The sequence below is a fragment of the Macrotis lagotis genome, chromosome X (genome assembly GCF_037893015.1).
Source record: "Macrotis lagotis isolate mMagLag1 chromosome X, bilby.v1.9.chrom.fasta, whole genome shotgun sequence".
NCBI lineage: Eukaryota > Metazoa > Chordata > Mammalia > Peramelemorphia > Peramelidae > Macrotis > Macrotis lagotis.
The window spans coordinates 143,170,268-143,194,530 of NC_133666.1; the positions used below are offsets into that span (position 1 = coordinate 143,170,268).

Below are 24,263 nucleotides of genomic sequence, written 5' to 3' on the forward strand. Positions count from 1 at the left end.
TGACTCCATTTCAGATTTTTTTTGGGCAAAGAAACTGATGTGGTTTGCCATTTCCTTCTCCAGCTCAATTTACAAATGAGCAAGCTGAGGCAAGGTGAAGTGAATTGCCTAGGGTTACACAGATTGTGAGCAGCTGTATTTGAACCTTGGTCTTCCTACCTCCAGATCTTGCACTTTATCTAACTGATCACCTAGCTGCCCTTACAGATTATTAATCAAAGGGAAAACTCTTAAAGGAAAATGCCATATATATATATATGTATATAGCATTTTGTCTGATTCTAGGGGAGATTTAAATTTAGGAAGATGAGTCTTCCAGACACTAGGTCTAACATTCTATCTACTGTGCCATCTAGCTGCTCCAAATACATATACATATACATATACATATACATATACATATACACACATATACATACACATATACACATACACATACATATGTGTATACATGTGTGTATATATGTGTCTCTGTATAATAGAGAGATCTGTGTGTACATAATATATAATGATATAATATTAAATATACATTTCAAATACTTCAATGCTTAGAACAATGTTTGACACATTAATAAGTGCTTAAAAATGCCTCATCATTCATTCATTCATTGAATCATAAAAATCTATTTTCTGAATTTAGTCTTTCTAACACTTGTCTATACTCAGCCTCAAGGGCTGGACCCACTCCCACCTAAGGGCTTCCAACAGAGCTCATACATAACCTTGGATACTTTAAAATGTAAAAATGCCTATTCCTGGGGTTCGGCCTGCCCTTCTACTCAACCACTCCCCTAACTGCTGGCCCTGGTCATACCTGCCAAGTCCCTGCAGGCACCTATGCCAGATTCCCTGCCAGAGGAGCATTCCTTAGGCCAAAGAGGGAGGTCTCTGGCGTGGTATTGTTGGCCAGTTGGTGTGACCAGCAGCTTGAGACTCAGCAGGAGCAGGAGGACAGGATGGATCAGGCCTCCAGCTCCAGAGGAGACAATGGGTACCCAGAGACAGTAGGGAGGGGAGTGGGGTAGAAGGAGAGAGACCCCATCCCAGCTCTTACCTGACCTGATTGAGCTCAAATCAGCACACAGAGAATGGGATCTTTAAGCACCTACCCAATTGAAGACTTATTTCCTTCCACAAAATCACTTGATCATGATTCTGTCTTCTTGCTGAGATTCCCCTCCATTTAGCCTGTATGTATCTTGTATAAACATAACTGTTTGCATGGTGTTTCTCCTATTAGAATATGAGGTTCTTGAGGGCAGGGAACATTTTTTTTTTGGTATGCCCAATGCTTAGCTTGCCTAACACATATTAAGAGCTTAATAAATACTTGCTGACTAACTGACTGTCTGTTAGGCAGGGATGATAACTATAGTTCCCTGTAAGGAGTATTAGGGAAAACACAGGCTTGTCTCACATAGGTCACTGGGCTGTGGTCACATAGGCCCCTATGCATAAAGCAGAGTCCTGATCCTCCTCAGTCAGTCTTTTATTTGCCTTTTTCTCACTCCTGGGAAATTTCTATTCTCCTGCCCTTTCACTCCTAATTTCAAGAAAGGCTCTGATCTCAGACACAGAGCCTGTGGAAAGAACCAAAAGTAGATCAGTGTATTTTATACAGCATTGAATCAGGAGACCTGGGCTCCTATGCTGACCCTCAGGCTTACTGGCTAGTGCCATGGCTTTTTTTTGAGCCTCAGTTTCCTCATCTGTAAAAAATGAGAATAATAAGACTTGTATTCCTCATAGTATCATGGGGGAGTGAAATTCTTATTAAATCTGAAGTGCTATTACTCTGTCAGTCCTTGTACTGCCTCTTTCAACAGAGCTTATGGGTTAAATCCCATCCCTAATAGGCCTTATTGGTTTTGTTTCCTGTTAAAGGAATTCTGAGGAGTAAGTGGGAGGTATTTAGATGGGACAGGAGACGTTCCTTGATACTAAAGCATAGGAATATTCTAAATAATCTATATGAGAAAAAAAATCACATTTTAAATTTCTCTAGCTTCTAACTGAAATGAAACAATTTCTTCAATTATTCAGAAACATTTTTCTGAGAAAAAAGATCCATAGGTTTCACCATGATGCAAAAATAGTGAAGTTCTTCCAGATTTAATGGTCTCTAAAGTCCCTTCAAATTCTAAATCTATGATCCTATTACTTGCCCAAGATCATTCTAGGCAGAGCCAGGATATATCCAATGGTTTGCTTGAAGCTAGCTCATACTGGTTCTCAGGAATCAATTGTTAAAATTTCAATGTGTGCATCTAAACCTTAGAAAAATATTATAAATCAAGATTTGCTTTATTGTTTTGTGGACTATCTAGGCTTTAAAAAATGATGGAGAAAAATGTTCATAACGTTTGTCCTTTATTCTTGAAAAAGACCATATCATCAGGGAGGTGATAACACGACAAGCACAAGAATTAGATTTGAATGAGGGGGTGCTGTATTAAGTCACTAGCCTCACTTTCTGTTCCAGAGTCATATGATTAAACTTAAACATGCATCTTGTGCACATCTGGGGATGAGGGGGGAAGAGGAGTGATGGTTGTTAAATATTTACCAGCACACCACTGAATATATCCCAGTCTCTTATAAAATTAGCTTATCTTACCCCCGCCATTTCACATGAGCATTTGACCCCCTAAAAGAGAAGGGTTGTATAGGAAATTAGTGGCAGATGAAGGTTACAGGTGAATACCTCTTCACTCATAGGCCCATGCTTTGCAACTAAGCCCCATCACTATCTTCTCAGAAGGACATATAAGGAGGTATTTAGGCTTATTCTTTTTTTATTTGCAAGGTCACACAGCTAAGTAAGTATTAAATATTTGAGGGTGGATTTGAACTTAGGTTCTCCTGACTCCAGGGCCCTTGCTTTATCCACTGTACCACCTAGCTGTCCCTAGCTTAGCTTATTCTGAAACAGATCTACCAAAAAATATTCAGCTACAGACTATGGGGCAATTTCCAGCTCCTCCAGGTGATCAGAAAAGAGCCAAGTCAAGAAGAAAATGAATTTCCTTCTTACAAAGAACCTTCTTGGATTTAGAGAATGACCTATAGGAAGCTAAGGAATGTAACTATTTAGTCTATTTGACAGATGAGGAAATAGAAGATCCTAAAATGACAGATAGTTAAGGCAAGATCCCAAAATTTTAATATCTGCATTTGGCTCCACTGATAACATCTTTGTAATTACCACCTGCTTGGGCCATTCCAGTAACTTCTCAATGAGTCTTTCTTTCTTTTTTTTTTAGGTTTGTTTTTTTTTTGCAAGGCAAATGGGGTTAAGTGGCTTGCCCAAGGCCACACAGCTAGGTAACTATTAAGTGTATGAGACCGGATTTGAACTTAGGTGCTCCTGACTCCAGGGCCCATGCTTTATCCACTGTGCCACCTAGCCGCCCCTTCAATGAGTCTTTCCACAGCTTAAGTAGCATCTTCTGCATATAGCCTTTCCTAATTCCCTCATTCCCTAAATTATCTTTATTTAACCTCTTTGTAAATATATATATAATTATGTTGGCTATATTTATTATAAACAAAGACAACTTCATTCATTGGACTTGTTTTCCCAGTACCTAGGCACATTATAGGCATTTAATATATACTTGTTGATTGATTCCTATCAATCTTCAGCCTCTCTACTCTCCTCCTATCACTCCACCCTTCAAACTGCTACAAGAATAATCTTTCTTAAGTCTAGTTTCAGTCATATCACTCCTCCAGGCAAAAATGTCTTCAGTGACAAACTAATTTATGATACCATGATAATGACTGATAGGGGTAACAGGTATTTTCAGTGCTTCTTAGCCTGAAGGAGTGCCATAGGTATAGTTTTAGACAGAAGCAGAAGAGGAGGGGGGGGGGGGAACTGCCATTCCCCATTCTTGGGATGTATTTCTTCCTTACATCTCCTTCACAGAATCCCTCTCTTCCTTCAAGACACAGCTCAAACAATCATTTTTTTTACATGAAACTTTTCTATAATCTTTTATCATAGGGGCAGATCTGATCAACTAAGCTAAGACTTCTGACTTCTGGTCCACTATTCTCTCTACTACATCATGCTGAAGGTTAATGAGAAGGACTCTATCCTTTCCTTCTTGTTTCCTTCCCCCTTATATTTTACAATACCTAAAACTTCATTTTTAGAGCTCCCTTCCTTTGAGTTAAGGCACTAAATGTCCCTCTTACCTCCATCATTAAAACTATCCTAAATTAGTTTGTCAAACTATTTCAAATAGAACAGTAAGCTAAGAGAAGTGTTTGCTAGGTGGGGAGAAGACAAGTCCAGAGTACTACCTGGGGTAGATGGGAACAGGATATCAAGGAGGGAAAGGAGAAAATCCAAAAATGGATTTGGGTAGGCTACTGAATACAAGCTTTGGGGATTTCACAATCCTGATTTAGACTGACTCTGTTAGGTAGGAAATGAATCTATTGTGGGGGGGGGCGGGGCAGGGTAGAGAAGGGACAGGGTTGAGGAGGGCAGGGGAGATTATAAACTTCTTAAGAAGTATTGGGGTGGGGTGGCTAGGTGGCTCAGTGGATAAAGCACCGGCCCTGGAGTCAGGAGTACCTGGGTTTGGATCAGGTCTCAGACACTTAATAATTGCCTAGCTGTGTGACCTTGGGCAAGCCACTTAACCCCATTGCATTACCAAAAAAAACCCAATCCCTAAACTGTTTTGTTTTTATCTTGTTTACTCAAATATTGGCTACAGTAGGTATTTAATCAATGTTTGGTGGAACCTAGCAATAAACCTCCATTCCTTTCTTTCCTTACTCTAATTGGTCTATATTGAGCGCTTAGTACAGAGGGGTAAAAAAAGATGGGAATCTTGTCCTCATAAGCATTTTTAAGCCTACATTATTTTCCAGGAATTAGAGATAAAAGTGCAAAGAATGAAACAATTCCTACTTTCAAAGGGTTTTCATTCTCTCGTGGAATATAGTTTATTTGAGACTACCTGTAAACCAATCATAGCACAAGAAATAAGCCACATGGACCCAACAAGTGTTATGGGAGAAAAATCAGTTCAACTGTTAATGGATTGGGAAGATTCCATGGAGGACATGGATAATGAGCTGCACTATGAAGGAAGGGTAGGATTTGGAAAGGCAGAAATGGAGATAAGAAGGCATTTCAAGTGAAAGCAGAAAACATTGGCAAATAGAGTAGGTTAAGTGTCATGGTGAATAGAACAATGGCCCTGGAGTCAGGAGGACCTGAGTTCAAAATCCTACCTAAGACATTTAATATTTAAGTGTTTGACCTAGTGTAAGTCATTCAACCCCATTACCTTGCAAATTTTTTTTAAAAAGCATTAGAAAAGGCATAAAAGTAGGAAGATATGAAAGTTGGGGGTGAAATGGAGGGGAAGAGGAAAAACTGAGGAACAGAAGAATATGGGTGAGAGGATTGTATAGGTAGAGGGGGACTGACCAAGAGAGACTTTGAATATCAGTCTTTCAAGATTTTTGAGCTGGGTAGTGGCATGATGAAAATCATGTTTTAAGAAAGTACTTCTTTTGGAAGACCCCAAATCTTGAGATGACTAACAAGGGAAATCTGAGGGAGTAGCTAGGTGGTGGAGTGGATAGAGCACCGACCTTGAAACCAGGAGGACCTGAATTCAAATCTGTCCCTTAATATTAGTTGTGTGACCTTGGACAAGTCATTTGACTCTCAATTACTGTGCCAAAAAAATTGGAAATCTGACTCATGGTTCCATGTCTTTTTATAACATCCCTGGTCTCCTTCCCACACAAACTCAGTCAGCATAGATTTTATTATACCTATTTTCCAGCTAGAAAAACTGAACCCAAGAGATGAAATAATTTTTCCAAGTAAGCTGACAACAAAGCGAAGAAGTAAACCCAGACCTTGTGTCTCTTGTGTGTGTGGCATTGCTAGGCAGGCCTAAGTTTGAGTAACAAACTTCCTTGACTCAATCTCTTCATCAAACTTGTAGGGAAAAAAAAAAACTTGTGGGGAGAGTGTGAGATTTTAGTATGAGTCCAATCACTGCCTCATTGTGTGAACTTGTACAAGTCACCTCTCATGGGCTTCAGTTTCCTCTTCTAAAGTGGGAAAGTTGAGTTGGATGATCCTTAAGGCCTTGTTTCTAGGGCTAGCATTCCATAATTTCAATGACTCCCCATTCTCTAGGCTTCATTGAAGTCTGGCCAGCCACTTTGGCTATAAACCAATGAACCAAGTCAAGAGGTTCAGAAGGCAGCCTCCTCCCACCACCTACAAGGCCAGCTGTTTGCTTTAATTCATTATTTTTCTTAATGTGCTTAGAGAATTGTATTTCTTATACAAAGGAGAGCAGGAAGGCCCAGTTCCATCTAAGCCCAGAAAAGGACAGGCAGGTGGTAGGGTGTGTCTACTCCCTTCTCCCTGTACCTCAGCCCACACAGCTCTGTCTGGTCTTCCTATACCAGCTAAGACCAGGAATCCCTCCTTCCCCTCCCCCCACCTTCTTCAGTCCTCTTCTTCTACCATATACACACAGGCACCTTCCACTCTTCCAGCCAAGATATTTCTCTCCATAAAAAATAATAATTCCTTGCATTTTAATAGCTCAAACAGCCCTGTGAGTTGGGCAGGACAGATGTTATAAACCATTTTACAGATTAAGAGATGGAGGCTCGGAAAGGGACTAGAATTAAGTCTCATGGGATCATCGAGTTTAGGACTAGAATGGACCTAAGAGATCATAGATTTAGAATTGAGAGGGGTCTGTAAAGACTATATAATCCAACATGATCTCTGGGTGATACAGTGGATAGAGCACCACACCTGGAATAAGAAAGAACTGTATTCGAATCCAGTCTCAGATACTTATTAGTTGCACAACTCTGGGCAAGTCACTGTACCCTGTTTACCTCAGTTTCATCTATAAAATGAGTGGTGAAGGAAATGGCAAAACCACTCCAGTATCTTTGCCAAGAAAACCCTTAATGGGGTCAAGAAGAGTCAGATACAACTGAAATGAAAGAAACAACAAATGAGCTAAGAATGGTTTTTATGTGCAAATGCATGGCGATGGGAGCTAGGCTGTCATCTGTGAGAAACAAAAGTAGGACATTTGGGCTGGAATGTAGACTGAAGGGGGAGAGATGTTTTATAAGCTTTACGATGTCTTCTAAAACTCAGTTCTGACCATGCCACTCCCTCTCCCCTACTCAATAAACTTCGATGGCTCCCTATTACTTACAGGATTAAATATAAAATCTGTTTGACTTTCAAAACCTGACCTCTGCTTACCTGTCCGTATTCTTATACTTCCTTATACTTTCCACTTTCCACGTTTTTTACAAACCAGAGCCACTGATCTCCTTGATAGTCTTCAAACACAACATTCCATCTCCTTGTGCCTGGGCCTCTCTTCCACCTCTCCAAGAGAAAGCCACAGAGAGAGGAGAGACAGAGCCATAGGGGGACATGAAGGTGGGGGGAAGAGGGAGGGAGGGAGGGAGAGAGAGAGAGAGAGAGAGAGAGAGAGAGAGAGAGAGAGAGACAGAGAGAGACAGAGAGAGACAGAGACAGAGACAGAGAGACAGAGACAGAGAGACAGAGAGACAGACAGAGAGAGGAATTGGAGGATGGGGGAGAGAGAGGGAGAGAGGGAAAGGGAGAGAGAGACAAAGGGAGGGAGGGAGGGAGGCAGAGAGAAAGATACAGAGAGAGAGATACAGAGAGACAAAGAAGGAGAGGGAGAGGGGGAGAGGGAGGGAGAGACAGAGAGAGAGAGAGAGAGAGAGAGAGAGAGAGAGAGAGAGAGAGAGAGAGAAATGGGGAAGAGGAAGAGAGGGGGAGAAGGAGAAGAGAGGGAGACATAAAGGAGAGACAGAGAAGAGACAGAGAGAGAAGGGATAGATACAAAGAGAGGAGAAACAGAGACCCAAAGAGAGTATAATGGACCTTTCAAGTTTCAACTAAAATCCCTCTTTCTTCAAGAAGTTTTTCTGGATCTCCCTCAAGACTAATGCCTTCCCTCTGAAATGATCTCTAATTTATCCTATATGGACCTGTAGGTACATAGTATGCAAGTATTTCCCCATTAAGACTGATCTACTTGAAGCATTTCTCTATATCCCTACTACTTAGGACAGGGACTAGCATAAAGTCTATATTTAATAAATGTCAGACTTGACTTTTTATTGCTCATACCCTGGAAGATTCTCAATGACAAAAAGAGAAAATTATATTTTATCTTTTTGTGTGTGCAGAGGCAAACAGAATGAAGCGACTTGCCCAGGGTCACACAGTAAATATCTGAGGGTAAATTTAAAGATGAGTCTACCCGACTCCAGGTCTAGCAGTCTATCAACTTCACCACCTAGTTTCTCCTTTTGTAATAAAACTAAGATGTTTTATTTTCTAATATGGACAATTTTGACATAATCCACATTAAAAAAATTCTTTGGGGGAGGGTCTCCAATACTTTCTAAGTATAAATGGGCCATGAAACCAAAAATGTTTGAGAACCACTCTCTGAAGGAGTTGTCTCAGACACTGAGAAGTCGCTGTCTTCCATCCAGCCTGTATGAGCTAAAGATGAACCTTGAACCCAGGTCTGTCCTGACTCCAAAGCTATCTCTATCAATTACACCACCTCTCACTGTACTGTGAAGTCTAAAGTATAGTAGATTATAAGTTTGATTGAAACTCAGATAGTAGGCAAGGGCCTAAATGGGCCATGAAACCAAAAATGTTTGAGAACCACTCTCTGAAGGAGTTGTCTCAGACACTGAGAAGTCGCTGTCTTCCATCCAGCCTGTATGAGCTAAAGATGAACCTTGAACCCAGGTCTGTCCTGACTCCAAAGCTATCTCTATCAATTACACCACCTCTCACTGTACTGTGAAGTCTAAAGTATAGTAGATTATAAGTTTGATTGAAACTCAGATAGTAGGCAAGGGGGTTCCATGTAACAGCCAATTTTTATGATATTTGTCCTTCATTCTTTTTTTTTAGGTTTGTTTTTTTTTTGTTAGGCAAACGGGGTTAAGTGGCTTGCCCAAGGCCACACAGCTAGGTAATTAGTAAGTGTCTGAGACCGGATTTGAACCCAGGTACTCCTGACTCCAGGGCAGGTGCTTTATCCACTGCGCCACCTAGCCACCCCCGTCCTTCATTCTTGAAGAGGACCATACATCAGGGAGGTGATGCCAGGACAAGGGCATTAATTGAATATGAGCAAGGGAGTACCAGACTCCCTTTCCCCTCCAGAGCCATCTGGGTCCAGTGGCCAGATATTAATCAGGACAACTGAAGATGGCCCTAGATGTGAGGCAATCAGGGCTAAATGACTTGACCAAAGACTTGCCCAAAGACAGCTATTGAGTAGCAAGAGTCTGAGGTTGGATTTGAAATCCCATCCTCCTGACTCTAAGACAAGTGCTCTATCCATTGTGGAACCTAGCTGCCATAGCCAGTTTGTATAGGAAATCATAAAAGTGAGGTTGAGGTCACTAGCAATAAGGACCATGGCCTTTATTTCTTGCTTCTTCCACTGATCTTCCTCTAAGGAGTTGAGGTGAAGGAAGGAGACAGGGAGGAGAGGGGAGGATTAGTATCATTGAATGGCTAGAGTAAAAATGATAGTGTCAATGAACTGGATCTTTGCCTCTTGATCTCAACCAGCTGGAAGAGCTTACTGCATCTCGCCCTAAACTGCAATGCTGCAACTAGATTACCACATCACAGGCTAGGAGAGGAGGATACTGGGAAGACCCAGTCTTCTTTCAAGAGCACCTAGGACCAACCCCCCAAGATATAGGGACTTGTGTCATTCTTATCAGTATTCCCTACCTACAAGTTGGGTTATTTGTAGAGAGACAGAGTAGACTTAGCCCTTATGAAGGTGTTTTTCTTTTTCTTATAGTGTTGTGAAAACCCTGAACTTGCAGATCAGAGTACCCAAGTTAGAATCCTGGCCTTGCTACCTTATGACTTTAGCCAAGGCATTTCACTTTTCTTGTTATTGGTTTGCTTTGCTACAAATGAGGATGGCTGGATTAGATGATCTCTCAGATGTGTTCCAGCCCTACACTGATGGTTTTGTGACTCTCACTCCATTCTTACTCATGAGATCTCTGAAATGGCAGTACTGCAATTGCTTCTGTTTCTCCTCAGCTGCTCCCAGTCCTTGACTGGCATCACTGTAGATGATCTTACTTTGCTCTCAAGACAAAGGCTGAGATACTTCTCTTTTGTTAAAATGGTAGTGAGGGGCTGCTAGGTGGCGCAGTGGATAAAGCACCGGCCCTGGAGTCAGGAGTACCTGGGTTCAAATCCTGCCTCAGACACTTAATAATTACCTAGCTGTGTGGCCTTGGGCAAGCCATCTAACCCCATTTGCCTTGAAAAAACCTAAAAAAATAGTAATGAATTATTGAATATGGAGAATATTATTTTCTGTAACTATAGAAAATAATGGGAAATGAAACAGGTCAAGTACAGAAATTTCAAAATAATGATAGTTCACATTTTTGCACAGTGACCCTCTGAGGTCAGTAGGATTGACTATTATTATTTCCATTTTACAGATGAAGAAACAGAGGCCTACCCTATACATAAAAGAGGACAGTTTTCAAGATAAACTTCTCCCACTAACCTAGCATCTAGCCTGGTTCACCAATATGGTCAGTTACTATATTAGCTTGGGAAGACAGTTCTCAATGTGTTTTTCATCCTGTTTCCAAATTAGTTCTTTATCCTTTTATGATCCAAAGCTAGTACACTTTGTGGCCCCTTCTACCAATTTCCACAACTGCCTCTTTCAGATTTCCATCAGTTCTCCACATTCAAGAATTCACTAAAACAAATGCCAAAAAACAAACATTGTGCTAAGTTCAGGGAATGCAAAGATGAAAAATAGCTGTCCTTGCCCTCAAGGAGCTTACATTACATTAGAAGGGAATGATACTTAGCATGTGTTCAAATGAGTATTATAGAGGGTGTAGTGTAAAGAGGGACAAAAGAAAGATCCCACAAAGATGTTCTAGGAAAATTTTAAGAGGGAGAGAATATTTTCAGCTGGAGGAACCAGAGAAGGCTTCATAGAGGAGGTGGCACCAAAGTGGCTCCTAAGAGGAAGAGAGGAATTTCAACAAGCTGAGATGAGAAGTGTTTCTATTCTGAGCATGGCAGATGGCCTTTGCTAATGGATGAAGGAGGCAGGAGAGGGCAGGATGAGACTGGGGAACAGCTAGAAGTCAATTTGATAGAGATTTAGAACACATGGAGAGTAGTGGAAAAGGAGCCTGGAGGACCCTAAAGGCCAACATTTAGGCAAAGACTAATCACTGAATATTTTTGAGCATGTAAGTGACCTGTGGATTAGGAAGACTGTTTTGGCAACTGAAGAAAGGTCAGATTGAAGAGAAATGAGGCTGCAGAGAGGCAGAACCATCCACTAGTCCCATACCTAGAATAGACTTTCTTCCCTCCACCTTTTGAAAACTCTGGTGTCTTTGAAAATTCAGCTCATGAACCATCTTCTACAAGAAGCTTTTCCTGATTCCTCTCTCTCTCTCTCTTCCCCCCACCTCAGCTTTCAGTATCCTCTCTTCCTATACTTGCATGTTGTCTTACCTGAGGTACCTAGGCAGATAGATCACTGGACTTGAAGTCAGGAAGACCCGAGTTCAAATCCTAACTCAGATACTTACTAACAAGTCACCTAATCTCTACTTCAATTTCCTCAACTATAAAATGAGAATACATAAAATTATGTATTAAAAAAAACCCCAGCACCTACCTCCCAGGATTGTTGTGAGTATCAAATGAGATACTTGTAAAGCATGTAGCATACTCCCTGGAAGATAAGTGCTTAATAAATGTTTCCTTTCCCCCCTTCTTATTAGAATGCTAACTCCCTGCATCCCCATTGCTTAACCAAGTACTGGCATATAAAAGATGCCTAATAAATGTCTGTGGTTTGATTGATAGGGTGTGATTACAGCAACCCAGGCAAAGAAGTGATAAGAGCCTAAGCTAGGAGGGTAGTTTCATGAATGGAAAGAAGGGGCTAGAGCTGTCGGTAGACTGATTGGATATAGAGAAGCGAAGGTTAAAGAATATGACTAGGATTTTGGTATGGTCACGAAGATGATGGTGCTGTAGCGGATCATGCTTAGTGTAGGTGCTAAGAAGTTCTATTTTGGACAAGTTTAATGTGAATTGCTGGCAGGACCTCCAGGTGGAGATATCCAACAGGAGGTTAATTGGAAATATGGGATTGGAGGTCATGGAAATAAGAGTTGAAAATATAGATTTTGGAATTATCTGAACAGAGATGATGATTGAGATTATGAAAGTTGTGCTTCCCAAGGAAAAGAGAATGGTCAGATAAGAAAAATGCATCATGGAGAGAGCCTGAGAGAACATATCTTTAGAAAGGAGGAGGAGGAGGATAAAGAGAAACAAAGAAGTGGATAATCAGAAGGGACCTTAGTGGCTACCAAGCCCAAACCCATACCCAAAAAGAATTCCCACTGCAACATATAAAACAGTAATTTAGCTTTAGCAAAAAGATATCCAAAACAGGGAACCTATGACTTTTTCATGCAGCTCAATCACCTTCTGAAAAGTCAAATTTACCTCTTTGCAACTTTAATCCCTTCTAGGCTCAAATCTAAACTTTTTTTCCACATGGCAATCTTTAAAAATACTGGAAGATAATACAATATTGCCCTGAATCATTCCCAAGTTAAATATCTCGAGTTCCTTCAACTAGGAGAATTCAGGATTTTGCCATCTTGGTTGTCCTCCTCTGGATTGTTCATCAATGTCTCTCTTAAGCTATGGTACCCAGAAATGAATACAATTCTCCAGATGACACCTGGCAAAGACAGAGTCTAAAGAGATGTCACTTCTTTATTTCTTGAAGTATGCCTCAATAAGCTCGAGATTAAATTAGTTTTTTTGACTGCCTCATCTGCTAAATCCACTAAACTCCCTACATCTTTTTTTCAGATAAATTGACAAAGCATGCCTACACTAAGCAACTTGTAAAGTTGATTTTTATCCCTAGTGAATTTCATCTTATTATATTTGTCCTAATGCCCTATTCTAGTGTTTCTTAACCCACAATCCACAAACTTGATTCTCTCTCTATATAAAATATGCATATATTTTATATATATACATATACCTACACATATATGTGCATACATATCTACATAACAAAATTTCAATAGAATTAATTTCATTTGAAAAGTCTATGCATTTCATTTTATTCATTAGAAGCGTTCTTCTGATAAGTGATCCATAGATCTAATTTCACAAACCACCAAAGAAATCCATGATACAAAAATGATTAAGAACTCCAACCTATCCTGACAAAGTCTTCCAGAACCTTTGAGGAGAGTAAGAAAGAAAGGTCAACTAGGAGAATTCCTAGGAGTAGTTTCAGAAAAACTAAGGAAGGAGACAGTATCTAGAAGAAGTGAATGGTTACTGGTGTAAAATTTTAAAGAAAGGCTCCTCTAGTCCTTCCAATGGAAAAGGGATAATTTTTTCTTTATACAACCTATCTCTTTTGTTGTTGTTAAGTCATTTTCAGTCACATCTATTCTGAACCCTGAATTTGGGATTTTCTTGGCAAACACACCAGAGTGGTATAATGAGGTTGAATGACTTGTCCAGGTCACCCAGCTAGTGTCTGAGGCCATATTTGAACTCAGGAAGAGGAGTCTTCCTGACTCTAGGTCTAGAGTATCTAGCTGCCCATTTATTCCATTCCAGAAAGAATCTTCCTGAGGTAAAATGGTACAAAGCAAAAGTCTGGATTTGGGTCAAAGAATCTGAGTTCAACTCCTGAGGCTTTCATTTCATACCTGGGTGACTTTGAGAGCTTAAGAAAGTCACTAAGTATCTCTGGGTTTGTTTCCTCATTTGTAAAATGAGGTGAAAGGACCTTAAAAGTCCCATTCAGGTAGGCTAGGTGGCGCAATGTGGGTGGGTAGGTGGCGCAGTGAATAGAGCACTGGCCCTGGAGTGAATACCTGAGTTCAAATTCAACCTCAGACACTTAATTAATAATTACCTAGCTGTGTAGCCTTGAGCAAGGCACTTAACCCCATTGCCTTGCAAAAACCTAAAAAAAAAAAAAAGTCCCATTCAGCTCTAAAGCTGTACTTCTCACACTACTCAGTAGTAGTCTACCTTTTCTGCTTATTCTTCCCTGAATAATCCTTAAAGGCTCAGGTCTGGCCCTCTTTGCCTCTTCTGCCTCCACATCTCTCAGTTTTGATGCAATACTTTCAGTTACCTACCTACAGTCTAGCTGGAGCTCTGGATTCATCTCAAATTCAACAAGTCCCAAACAAAATTCATTCTTTCATCCTTAAGATAAAGTCCCAACTTCCCTATTTCTGTTAATGGCAATACTCTAGCATCAAAGCTGTTCAGTCATGTATGACTCTTTCAATTCCATAAGCCTGCCACCAACAATTCTTTTGAATTATCTCTCAGTTCCCAAAATTTCCTTTTCTGTTCGTGGGGTGTAGTTGGAATAGTGGAACCTGTAGATGGAGGATCTGGATCGAATTCCTAGCTCTAATATTAGTAAACCAATATTTATTAGCTGCTAAGCATTATCGTAGAAAATGGCACCACAAATGAAAAAAATCAGGATGAAAGAATCTTTGCCCTCAAGAAACTAACCTTTTTTGAATGAAACAATACATATACATATACAATACATATACACATACAATATATATACATACATGTATGCTTATATAAATGTAAGTATAAAAGATATACAAAGTTAAATCAGACATCATTGAATGACTGGACAACAAGTTTCAGGGGAGACATTAGCAGCTAAGGGAGTCGAATCTCTTCATGGTCCTTTCCTGAGCCTTGAACAAACTATGGATTCTGAAGAAGTAAGGAAGGAGAGCATTCCAGACATAGGGGCTAAGGCTATTCAAGGGAGAGAGAATGCTGGTCCAATATTCTATGGTTGTGAGACCATGGACAAGTCATTCACCACTCAGTTTCCACATCTAAAAAACAAGCATAATGATACTTATAAGACCTCAGAGGGTGTTGGAAGGAAAGAACTCTGAAAACTATAAAATATTTTTTTTAGGTTTTTTGCAAGGCAAATGGGGTTAAGTGGCTTGCCCAAGGTCACATGGCTAGGTAATTATTAAGTGTCTGAGGCTGGATTTGAACTCAGGTACTCCTGACTCCAGGGGCGGTGCTTTATCCACTGGGCCACCTAGCTGCCCCTAAAATATTTTATAAATGTGAATTATTACTATTCTCTCATGCTTCTGTAACGATTGTCTATTGGACTCTCTGCCTCCATTTTGTCTCTCTCCTCCACTAATCCATCTTGTGCCTTTGACAGATTATTTGCCTACTTAAAATACCTTTCCCCACTGATGATCTGACCAAATTAGAACTCAACTTGATATTCAAGGTTCTCTGGAACCTGGTTCCATTTTCCCTTCTCCAATCTGACTTTCTGATATATATATATATATATATATATATATATATATATATATATATATATATATATATATATATACTTCCATTCTAGGCGGGCTAGACTCTTTGTCCTTTTCTCTGCCTGCCTCCAAATCCTGTGCTGACTAAAACTGTGCCACTGCCCTCCTGCCCTCCTCCAGAAGGTCAGACTAGAACTATAGATTCTGCAAGTCCTCTCTATTTCTCTGAATCCCACCCTTCCTTTGGGATAGCTCAAGTCCCTCAGAGGATCATAGGAATTAGAAATGAAGGGAAATTTGGAGATCATCTGGTTCAAATTTCTCATTTTATAGGGGAGGAAACAAGGCCCAGAGAGTTAAAGCAATTTGCCCAAGGTCCCACAGAGCTGAGATTCAAATAAGAATGCTTGTTGACTTGACTTGAATAGTTGTTCCCCAACTCCAAATCTAGTGCTCTTTTCAATGAACTATCTTTTCCTTCTCTGTGAAGCCTTTCCTGAAAATTACAGTCTGCAACACTTTTCTTTTTCTTAATTTTTTTGACATTGACCCTTAATACTAGAACTGAACATTTTATTGAAAACTGTCTTTTTCTCTCTAGTTGTTTGGTTTGTGTGAGTATGGTTTCTAGTCAGATTGTATACCCCATGGGGCAATATCATATTTCTGTGGTGTTTCTCATAGTGCCACACTGAAGGTGCTCAATGAATACTATCTACAGCCCGTGGCCAAGTACACACTAACCATTCCCTCTATGCAGTCCCCAAGGGTTCACATAGCTAAAAGTGCTTCCCACTATCCACAAGTATCCTCTTTTCCCCAACATTCCCTCTGGTGTTCAAGACCAGATGGCATTCCTCCAGCCTAACCAGTCTCCCTCAGCCTTGCCTCTCCTCAGAGCCACTGAGGTTATTTTGAGAGAGACAGACAGACAGAGACAGAGACAAAGACAAAGAGAGAGAAGGCGGGGGGTAGGTATGTGCCAGGCACTCCAACTCTGATCATTCATAATGACTCCCCTGGCCCAGACCCAGGCCAGGGCCAGGCACCAGATGTAGCTGGCAAAGGAAGCCCAACCCTTGGTTGTTTCTTCATTCTTCCCTCATCAGAACCCACTCCTGGTCTCTGGCATGATACACCTTCTTCCCTCAGGCTTCCCCTCTGCTGTGGACCAGATGTATATGACCCATGGTTCTCCTTTTCCCTTCAGTTCTAACTACCCCTCCCCCCCACACCATCACCACCATGGAGGTGGGCAGGACGGAGGGCTCGGAATGCTGGGAAGGGGTGGGTCTTTGAACAGAGCTGAGGGAGTTTAGGACCTCTGATTTAGTGTCAGTTATGACATCATAGAATTTCAGAGAAGGAAGTTTTCTTCTCCCAGAGTCATGTAAGCAGTGCTGGGGGGATGGGAAAAGCCTAGGTAAAAAGAAAAAAACAATAAAAGAGAGAAAAGGGGAACTATCTTCATAGAGAAGAGCTGGATTCATGGTACAGAATGAAACATATCTTTGGACATAGCCACTGTGGGGATATATTTTGTTTGACAGCTTATTTGCCATATTGAAGGTTCATTTGTAATCAGAGAGGTGAAGTTGGAAGGGATAGACAACTAGCAATAATGATGAGGAAAAAGTACCAAAAAAAAAGAGTGAAGAGAATAATTCAAACATGTACAAGAATTTATGAGAAGGAAATTCAAATGGATACACAGATAATCACATCAGTCATGAAAATAACATGTTGAATTTATTCTATCAAAAAAAGAGATTTTTCAGTTTCATATAGGATCCTCTTTTGGGATTCTTTTTTGCATATGGAATATTTGTGTTTGTTTGTGTTGATCAAATTCAGAATAATGAAAGATAAAAATTGTTTTTAAAAACAGAGTTCAGGAAAGGGAAGTTGGAGAAAATATTGAAGAGGAGGAAAGAGGGGAAAAGATCAAGATGCATATGGAAGAGAGAAAAAATTGCCATAAGAAACAAAGATGGCAGAGTTGGTTAGGAGTCCACATGGTGTTCACATGCTACTGACTGCCTCTCAGTCCCCTCCCCCTACTTCACCTTGACCCTCTGGCATCCCTGAAAAATCAAGGCTTGCTCCTTTCTGGGAAGAGAAAACAAGTGTCTCCAGGACATAATTTGCTCAAGGCTATCAAGTAGTTCCCTGGAGGGGTAAAAACAGGATTAGCCAACAACCTCCAGGAGCCTAGCCCTAGCTGAAGTTGTGGTGGTGATGCCCAGGGGTGGAAACTTAAATCGGTCAGAGAACCCACATTCAAGGTCATCATTCTGCCAATGTTCTCTGTAGCTGACCAAAGTTTACAGCTGTGCCAGCATCCCCCTGGCACCAGCTCTGGCAGGGTAATTCCCAACCTTTGACTCAACATCCATGGCCATTGAGAAGAAAAGACGTCAATGCATTTTTAAAAGCACAAATTGCTCTGTAAATGCAATGTGTTATTATAATTATTCCTGCATAGTTTTAGAAGTGTCACCTTGTTCTGCTTCCAATAGATTCAGCTTGGCTAGACTGTGCAGATCAAAAATATGAGAAGTCTACAAGATTCTTCAGAGACAGATCCTTAGGGAGAGAAGTTGGGTTTTTTGCCTCTTACCCTTTTTCCTCTTAAAGTTGATAATTATACTCAACCTCTCACTTGACCTCCTGCCCTCCTCCCCAAGGTCAGAATAGAACTATAGATTCTGCAAGGCCCCTGGGCTTGGAGTACAAAGACCTGGGTCCAATTCTTGGTATTCAAGTCTTTTTACTTTTCCAAATCGTTCTATTAAATGACTGATGGAGGTGGTGTGATACTGTTAGGTGGCTCAATGGATAGAGCACAGGCCCTGGAGCCAGGAGGATCTGAGTTCAAATGTAGACTCAGACATTTAATAATGACCTAGCTCTGTGGCCTTGGGCAAGTCACTTAACCCCATCTCCTTGCAAAAAAAAAAAGGAAATTGAGACAATCCCTTGAAGTGTTTTCCAATTCCTCATGGGGCTTCAGTCACTTGCTATCTCATTGTTTCACTTCAACAAAAAAGAGTAGGGGATACCTGACCCCTGGATAGTACCAAGATCAGGCCAACTGGGAAGATTGATATGTCCAATCCCATTTTATCTGGTAATCACATAGAATGAATTCCCAGCATATAAGTGAGTTTGGGAGTTTTTAAAGTGCCCCACCTGCAAATCCTTAAGGTCTTAAGCAGTTTACTTCTGTTTTGTTGTACAGCCAAAGCGGAGAAATTATTACATTTATACTGAACTCTTAAATAGTTATTCAGTCCCTAGTGTGTGCACAGAATAGCAAGGCTCCCTGTCCTACTATTTCTGAGCTAAGAAAACCTTTCACTCCTACCCTAAGCAGGTCACAGCAGTGATCAAAGACTCCTGACTCCAACAGTTTGCATTCACTGTCACCGGCAACAGGAACAGAGGAAGTCAGAAAGAGGAAGAGTCTGACGCACCCATTCTCACTTCTCCTCCTGCCTTGTTCTGTCCCTTGACCTGGAGTTCCAGTTGGGTCCCAAGAGATTCCCAGACACATTTCTGCTAGATGCAGGATATGGAGGAGAGACTGGGGAACCAGGGACCAGATTGGGTACATATAAGGATGAAGTTGTCTCTTATCTAAACTTTGTAACTCTCTAGGCTCCCTGTCCAGAGTAGGTATTTCTAATAAGTGTTGGTTGAATAGAAGACCACCATTGGACCTCCTTCCCTCCTCCTCCCCCCTTCTATTTCCTGACCCTAGCCTAGATGGAAGTGGTGATGAGTTGAAGGGGAGCCCAGGAGTCCCAGAACTCCTAAGGTTTGCTTCTTTTCTGTTGCACAGCCTTCTGGATTCCCCAGTCCCAGTCAGTACTTTCTAGTACAGGTAAATAGCTACCTTCCCCTTCCTCTCCTGGAGTTGGCCTCTTCCCTTAGAATTAACCCAAGCCAGTAGAAGGGGAATACAGGACACTCCCCTCAACACACACACACACACACACACACACACACACACACACACACACAGAATTCCTACTAATCCCAACGAGAAAGCCTGTCCTGAAATAAACTAAGAGAAGTATGTGACCAAGGTGAGGCTTGGGGGGAGAAGGAAAATGAGGGACTGCCTCAAATATTCCAGTGTGTGTGTGTGGGAAGGTGGAGGAGCTTTCCTCAAAAGAAAACAGAAGCCATCGAAGTTTCTAAGTGTGAAACCTCGATCCCCCACCCCTATCTCTCCCCCCATAGCTCAGAAAAGTAACCAACAGCCTGGCCTCAGTTGACCAACCTGCCCAGGGAGTCGGCAGCCTGCCCTGAGACTCCAGTCCCAGTCCAGGCCCTCAGACACAGCCGCCGGTGGCGCCTCATTGGAGTGGTCACGTCGGGTCAGGAAGCAATGTAACGTGATGAGTTGCCCATCATGTTCACTTAGGTAAATGAAGGGTTAGGAGAGTGGCTGGGGCTCGGGCGCCTTCACATCTCGCCTGTCCTAGCAAGAGGGGGTGGGGGTAGGGTGGAAGACGGGAAGGGAAGAGGAGGGTCTGAAAGTGATGGTTCATGTTCTGAGGAATGACTCCCTTTGGAAGAGGCGGAGGCTGGAGCCCGGCAAGGCACTGCTCTGTTTGCCTCTGTAGGAGGCAAGATGCACAAATCGTTCGCGTGCTCGCCCCTTGCGGGAGGCTGAGGCCGATTTCTACTCGGTGTGGGTGAATTCTCTTTCAGGAGATTAAGAGACAGGCAGTAGCAGCTAACCCAAGATTCACCTTAGAGAAGAGGTGGGGGAGGGGTGGGAGGCGAGAAGGAAGAGCCAAAGACATCTCTTCACCTCCCTTTCTCTCTTTCTCCCCCCAGCCCCATCCCTCTCTACTGAAAACACTTTGGGTTTGATATGTGTATATTTGTATATGACCTTAATCATAGAGAAAGCTCCAAAAATAGCATGGGCAAAAGGAAATAAAGATAAAAATGTTATACTCGGAGTAATTTTCTCTCCCTTCACTCCATCTGGATTACTGTTCCTTGGGAAGATTGCTGGGTGGTTTGGAGGGAGGTGGGACAGGGGATGGTTCTTTGCCCCGAGGGAGCTAATGCTATGTGATCTGCTAAGAATCACCTCTTAGCCCGAGATTCCCCCCAAAGCAGCTGCCCTCATTTAGACGGCAGGGACTAAGGTATGGTAGGAACACGGGCATCAGAAGCCTTGGGATCTGCTCTTACCATCTGTACCATTCTCTCTGGCCTTGGTCCTCTCTGTCATATGTGGGGTTTAGATTGGATGATCTCTCAGGTCTATACCAGCTCTGACATTCCCTGTTCTCCTTCCTTTCATTTCTAACAGTTTATGAGTCTACATTTGTTACCCAGAGTAGGGCTACTGCTATCCAGGGACTAATAACCTCCCTTCCCCCTCAAAAAAAGGACTTAGTTTTGGTCCCATCCTACATAAACAGACTGGCAATTTGGAATAGTGAATAAGCAACAAACCTTGCTTGGCATCAGGGAAACTTGGGTTCAAGTCCTCCTACAAAACATATTGGTTATATGACTTTGGACAAGTCATTTAACCTCTCATTATACTCCAGGAGACTATTAAAATAAATTGCTAAGCTAAGACTGGTAAAATTTTCACTGTGGGAATTATCTATTACCAATAAAATCACAGGTCAGTTTTCCTCCTTCCTCCAAAAGAAATCAAATTGGGAAAGCAGTTGTCCCTCCGTGGGCCTCAGTTTCCTCCTCTGTAAATATTATTTCACTGGACTGTCTCTAATCTCCCTGCCAGATTGAACATTCTTATTAGTAATAGAGTCATGGTTTAGACTAAGGAGTCTGTGAATTTAACTAAGACTAAGACAGTGGATGGTGTTTCAACTGAAATGAAGTGGATGAAATACTCTCCAATTCTCTTTCCAAAAGCTGTTTGTTTGCTCCATAATTAAGGCTGACTTCTTAAAAAAAAATACAATTCCACCAGAGGAGTTGTCAGGGTGCTAATTGGAGGGGGGAGGGAATTATGGTTTTTCTTTTTACTACATCAGAACTTATTATGAGATGATACTATTCAAGTGATCCAGCTGAATTTGTATGTGTTCAATGGACAAGAAGCTAGGCGTTCTCAAGTCAGTCAGGTTTTCATGAAAAAATGGGCCCTTCTCTGAAAGGTCTATGAGAGGAGAGGGTCACATAGAGACGGATCCAGGTTAAATGTGTGGTGCGGGTTTGGGGGACGCGGGGCAGATTATTTTGCACATCTCATAATCACACATAGCTACACATGCACACAGGCACACAGGCGCGCGCGCGCACACACACACACACACACACACACACACACACACACACAAACACACTTCAGCCACATCTCCCCAAACCTCCGACAGAGAAGGACGGACAGGAGTAGGTGTGGGGGAGAGACATCCAATTGCAAAATTACAAAGTTTCCCACCAGAGCCCAGGACGAAGGTTACAATCTCAAACTTGCCGGAGAGAGACAGGCAAAGAGGCGCTGAAGATCAGCGACAAACATAGAAATCGAGGCAAAATAGAAAAGCACCAGTCAGCATTTCTCCAGATCACTCACCAAAAAAATAAAAATAAAAAAATACCCACACTACCACCACCACCCATGTTCCCTGCACAATCTCGTCCCTATTCTAGGCTGGGGAGGATTATTTTTAGGAATCTTAAGGGAGCCAACACCCCCAACGTCAGAGCCCTGGGATCAGACAGGGGCTGTGGGGGAGAGCTGGGGGGTCGAGGGCGGCTTAGGAGGGGAGGTAGCTTAGTTGTTGCACCTATTCCTTATTCCTCCCACTCACCCCCTACCAAAAGCTTTTAAAGCACAGACTTCAAGAGCTAAATCACGCTTGGCAGTCCCTGGAAGGAGGCCGACGAGTGAGGGCAGCCGGCCTTGTCCCGGGTTCAGTGGGGCTGGGCAGATCCCTGTGGCTGTGGCTGCCTGGTTTCTGGGTCTGTCTGGGTTTCGGGGGCCCCCTTGCCGGCCCGTCCCCCGCAGCCCCTCTCCGCGGGCGAGCCGGGAGTGGGGTCAGGCCCGCCACCGCTCCTTACCTCGCCGCGGCCGGAGCCCCTGTGGAGCCCGGTCTCCTGAGGCCGGCGCTCCCTCCAGTTAGCTGCTCGGGGAATCCAGCCAGTCGCTCCTGTTCCCCGGAACACGCCCGCGGCTGCCGCTGCCGCTGTCTCCGCTGCCGCTGGGGCCGGGACTGGGGCTGCATCTCCGGCTCAGGTGCGAATCCAATCCCTCCATGCTGAAGAGCAGAGCCAGCCCCCCACCCACCCCCACCCCAATCCAGGGGCGTCCTCCTGCCTCCTCTTCTCCTCCCCAGCCTAATATGTATGTATATAATATAGGTGATCAGTTTGGGGAGGGAGAGGTCGATTTAAATAAATAAAGGTTTGCAAGGGGGGGAGGGGGTAAAAAAAGTCACCCTCCAAACCCTAGCTAATACCGAGGCGAGGAGAGCTGCTCCCGAGCCTCCGGTCTCCCTTAAGAGCCTTCACCCTCCAAGGGGCTTCTCCTGATGCACTGAGCGCCCATCCTGGACGGAGTTTCAGAGTATGGGTTTCTTGGGTGGACCCGACTCTCTCTGAAGGGGTTGGACGCCTGGATCCTTCCCTGACTCGTGCAATTATTGGCAGCGACCTGGCCCCTCTGCGCTCCTCTCGCTCGCTCTCTCGGTGTCTCAGTGAGAGGTCCCCCCCGCCCCCCCACCTCCCCGCCTATTGGTTTTCTTGCTATCTGATCCTGAGTGGTGAGTGCGGCTACAGCTCAGCGAGGCTTTAAATGTTCTCCCCATCCAGCTCCAACCTTTGCTTTTCTCTCTCTCTCTCTCTCTCTCTCTCTCTCTCTCTCTCTCTCTCTCTCTCTCTCTCTCTCGTCTCTCTCGTCTCTCTCTCTCTCTCTCTCTCTCTCTCGTCTCTCTCTCTCTCTCTCTCTCTCTCTCTCTCTCTCTCTCTCTCTCTCTCTCTGTGTCCCCCTTCTCCCCCCCCCCCCATCCCCACTTTATTTATTTATTTTTGAGAGCAATGAAACACAAGTATCCAGGGAGGCAGACTGGCCTCCCACCAGTCTTCACTCCCTCTCCTACCGCTTCAGTTCTTGAGAAGCAACTACTCCAACAACTCTTCCCTGAAAACACACCAGCCTTGGACTACAGGAGCCTTCCCTCCTCCCACCCTTGGTCTCTGTAGCTGGGCTGCTCTATTTTTTAGGATTCTCCCACTCCATCTTTCCCTTCCCTGCTTTCCCTTGAGGTCCCTCCAACACACATATATACATGTCTATCCTTTTCAGATGGCCCTTCCTCTCTTTCCTTCCCTCTTTTTTTCTCTCCTCTCTTTTGGCATATGTCTGACTACCCCCTTCCCTTTTTCTCCCAGTCCAACTCCTTCTACACTTCCTACCTCCTAGACACACCTATACACACTTTCCCTCAACCTCTCCCCCTCCTCCTCCAATCACTTTCCCCTTTCATCCCCTCTGCCCCATATACATCCGGCCTTTTAACCTGGTCCTTACTCTCCATCCCCTCCCCAAAGTCCTACTCTGGAAGTCCTTGGGCTATCACCAGAGACTGCCTTGTCCCCACGTGCCCCATTTCTGCTAAGCAGCTCAAGGTCTATTGTCTCTCTCTTCAGATCTTCCCCCTGCCTCCTGGGGGTTGGCTCTCCATAGTGAAGGAGTTCAGCTCTTTTATCCACCTTTTCCTCGGGCCCCAACTGGCTTCCCTGCCTTTTTAACAAATGCACAT

At 42.9% G+C, this 24,263-nt stretch overlaps 1 protein-coding gene across 1 annotated transcript in view; it reads right to left on the reverse strand.

The window, feature by feature from the left end:
* Window positions 1-22,664, reverse strand: part of LOC141498383 (ATP-sensitive inward rectifier potassium channel 12) — a 129,938-nt gene extending 107,274 nt beyond the window's left edge. The window contains exon 1 of the mRNA XM_074201505.1: window positions 22,564-22,664. The gene's annotated coding sequence lies outside the window, so the exon portion shown is untranslated. The remainder of the gene's footprint in view (window positions 1-22,563) is intronic.
* Window positions 22,665-24,263: the final 1,599 nt, after the last annotated feature.